The sequence below is a fragment of the Aplysia californica genome, unplaced genomic scaffold (genome assembly GCF_000002075.1).
Source record: "Aplysia californica isolate F4 #8 unplaced genomic scaffold, AplCal3.0 scaffold00015, whole genome shotgun sequence".
In the NCBI taxonomy this organism is placed as follows: Eukaryota; Metazoa; Mollusca; class Gastropoda; order Aplysiida; family Aplysiidae; genus Aplysia; species Aplysia californica.
Genome location: NW_004797285.1, coordinates 2,125,083 through 2,129,102, shown reverse-complemented (window position 1 = coordinate 2,129,102; position 4,020 = coordinate 2,125,083). Strand labels below are relative to the sequence as shown.

The following is a 4,020-nucleotide window of genomic DNA, read 5'->3' as shown; positions in this document are numbered from 1 at the left end:
GTAAAGTTAGGCCCATTGGGCATATTGTTCAATAACGTCCGTTGCTATGGTTCTAATAAACTAGCAAGTCTGTACCCGCATCTTCTGTGCGTTATCAAGTCAAATAAAGAGTTCTGAACACAACTCAACATGGTGGCAGCGGTAAAGTCGTTTATTTAAGTCTCAAGATTCCTAAGAAATTGTATAGAACCTTGATTTTACGCTCAGTTTGCAGTTTTGACCTGTCCCGTTAAAGCTTATATTACGGGGATCTAGTTACTAGCTAGATCTAGATCTGGAAGTAGATCTGGAATAGATCAAGATCGGTCCCGCGAAACGAAGTAGAAGCACGAGTGTAGATTACTTGGATCTGGATCTGGATCTAGGTCTTGGCCAAAGAGTCCTACTGTTTTGTTTTGTTTCTCGGTCGTTCCGGTATAACGCGGAGCAGTAGTCTAAGTGGAGAGTAGCTGGCTGACCCTAGAGATTTTCTCTGGAATAACGGGCCGTGTGTTTGATCACGCACAGTTAGGTCGCCGTACCGCCCAAGCCTCAAATTCAGTTCCACCCTGAGTGAGAACTCTCCCGTAAACTTAGCTACTGTGGTGGCAACGACCTCTGACCTAAAAAGATAGTTTTAAGTCAGTGGCAACGGCACACACGGACCACAGGATCTTCGAGTGTGTGGTCCAAGGGACATAACCACTATAAAGAATACTAACGGTTCAGTTTTTCTTAGTTATATCCCCTGATTCGGGCCAAGGCGATTTCTCTCTGCAAATTTATTACTGAACCTGATCCTGATAGATTTCTAAAATGGAATCCAACTTCAGATTGCCCCCTACACTCCAGATGAGTGATAGTGACCTGGAGAACCAGTTTAGAAAGTGGAAGAGGCTGCTCCGAATTTACCTGGAAGCAACGGGAGCGAGTGCCAAGCCCAACAAAACACAAGCGGCTGTGATACTCCACTGTGCAGGTCCAGAGGCAATTGAAGTGGTGGACCAGTTAGATTTTACAGCAGAAGAGGACAGAGATGACCCTGAGACACTACTGCAAAAGCTCGAAGAGTATTGCAAACCCATCAATAATGAGGTTTTGGAGCGGTACCGATTTTGGAAGTTACCCCTCATCGAGCCCTTCGACAAGTTTACAACAACTTTAAAGGCTCAGGCAGAAAAATGCAACTTCAAAGAGAAGGACAAGATGTTGAGGGACAAGATAGTATTCACTGTGGGAAGGGTAATTAAAGAAAGACTCCTGAGAGAGCCGGAAATTTCATTAAAGCGCACAGTCGAAATCTGTCAAGCGTATGAACAGACGAGCAGCAACCTGAGGGAGATGACGGACCACCCACACAAAGTGGTAAAGGTGATGGTCAAGTCCAGGCCTTTCAAAGGAAGAAATCCACCCCCAAAGTCCAGGAGCTACCCTAATGGAGCGCCAGTATCCAAGTCCAGTAGGATGGAATGCCACTTCTGTGGAAAGCAGCACGAGGCCAAGAAAGAAAAGTGCCCGGCATGGGGCAAGACATGCTCCCACTGCGGGGGAAGAAATCATTTTCAAGCTGAATGCAAGAAAATCCATTCACTCGAATTTGAATTTGAAGAGGAAGATGTGAATGATCCTCAGGAAGAATGGGAGCATGGGCCTCGACAGAAATGGCTCAATGCAGTCCAACAGGCCTCCACTAAAAGCAAAAGCCGAGGAAAGAAAGTCCAGGCAGTAAGCGCAAATCAGAGAGCAACGGCTTGCCTCACGGTGAACGACCGTCAGGTGAGATTTCAGATCGACACTGCAGCCGATGTCAACTCAATCCAGCAGCGATTTGTGCGGAAAGAACAGGTGTCGAAGTCGAGACACACCTTAGTGATGTGGAATGGGATAAAGATGAAGCCGGTGGGAGAGACGACACTTGTGGTGACGAACAAACGAACGGGCCAGCAAGTCCCTGTCAAGTTCACAGTTGTAGAGAACAACTTAAACTGCCTGCTTGGATTGTCATCCTGTGAAGATTTTGGTTTATCACCATCAACAAGGAGAAGATGATCGCCAGGGTCAACAAAGAGGAACCAGGAACGCTGGGAACAGTTCGTTTAAAGACAGATCCCAGCATCAGACCACAAGTGCTGCCCTGCCGAAAAGTCCAATTTGCACTGGAGGACAAAGTAAAAGAAGAGTTGAACAATTTGTTAGAGCGAGGAATATTGAAGAAAGTCGCAGAGGCCACAGAATGGGTGAGCCAAATGGCCATTGTGGAGAACAAAACGGATCACTAAGAATCTGCATAGATCCTCGACCTCTCAACAAGGCTCTTCAGAGGGAACATTACAAGCTCCCAACATTGGATGATGTCCTGCCAAAGTTCAAAGATGCCAAGATCTTCACAAAACTGGATGTGAAGGAAGCATTCTGGCATATTAAACTGGACACAGAGTCAAGCAAGTTGACTACTATGATTACACCTATCGGTAGATTTCGTTGGACAAGATTGCCATTTGGACTGAATGTCTGAAGTGAAATATTCCAAAGACATCTCGCAACAGCCCTAGAAGACCTCGAAGGCATTGTCAACGTCGCAGACGACATCCTCGTGATCGGCAACGGATCAACAGCTGAAGATGCTGGGAGAGATCACGACAGAAAATGTGAGGAACTGAAGCAGCGATGTCGAGAGAGGGACATCAAGCTGAACGAAGAAAAGGCAAAGGAAAAGTGCACAGAAGTTATATTTATGGGTCACATGATAAGCGCCAGAGGCATAGAACCAGACAAGAAGAAAGTTGAAGCTATCGTCAACATGCCAACCCCGAAGGATGTCCATGACGTTAAGCGGTTCTGCGGTATGGTGCAATACCTGGCCAAATTTTTGAGTGGACTCTCGGACAAACTGCAACCTCTGAGAGGGTTGACTAAAAAAGACACGCAGTTTGTCTGGTCGGAAGAGTGCGAAAGAGCTGTATCTGAGGTTAAAAAGATGATCACGGAAACTCCAGTCCTGATCTTCTATGACCCAAACAAGCCATTGGAAGTCCAAGTAGACAGCAGCAAGGATGGTTTAGGTGCTTGCCTGATGCAAGATGGTCAGCCACTGGAATATGCGTCCCGAACCCTAACAGAGACTGAACAAAGATGGGCGCAGATTGAGAAGGAGATGCTGGCTGTGGTGTTTGGTCTGGAAAGATTCGACCAGTACACATTTGGACGGCAAGTGTACGTGACCACTGACCACAAGCCCCTGGAAACCATCATTAGGAAACCACTCAGCGAAGCCCCAAGAAGACTCCAAAGATTGATCATGAGGAGTAACCGATATGACTTTTCATTGACATGGGCAAAAGGAAGCTCACTCCTCATCGCCGACACACTGTCCAGAGCTGCGATCCAGAGCGTGGATGCAACAGAAACCCCTGAAACAAGGAGCAGCATTCCTGACGCGATGTTGGATAAACTACAGACAGAGACAAGCAAAGACACAGAGCTACAAACACTAGTAAGTGTCATCAGAAATGGGTGGCCTGACAGCAAATCAAAAGTGCCTGTGGCGGCACGACCAGTTTATGACTACAAGGACACGATGAGCTGGCAAGACGGACTGATACTGAAGGGAGAGAAGGTTCTAGTCCCAAAGGCAATGAGAGAAGAAATCAAAAGAACATTGCACGCCGCTCACCTGTCAACCGAAAGTATGCTGAGAAGAGCACGAGAAGTTGTTTTCTGGCCCGGAATGGCAGCTGAAGTCAAGCAGATTGCAGAATCCTGCGAAGCTTGCCAGAGAACAAAACCAAGAAACCAGAAAGAAACCCTGAGACAGCACGAGCAAGGAGACAGACCCTGGGATAAAGTTGGATCTGATATCTTCGAAATAAAAAATCGACAGTACCTCGTAACCGTCGACTATTTTTCCAACTTTATTGAGGTAGATTACTTACCTACGGCGTCAACAGAGGCAGTAATCACCAAACTCAAAGCCCATTTTGCCAGATACGGCGTACCGAGAATTCTGGTCTCCGACTGTGGATCTCAATACACATCAGCACA

At 46.7% G+C, this 4,020-nt stretch overlaps 1 protein-coding gene across 2 annotated transcripts in view; it reads left to right on the top strand.

The window, feature by feature from the left end:
- Nucleotides 1-4,020, top strand: part of LOC101846855 (ropporin-1-like protein) — a 24,155-nt gene that overhangs the window by 15,947 nt on the left and 4,188 nt on the right. The window lies entirely within an intron of this gene.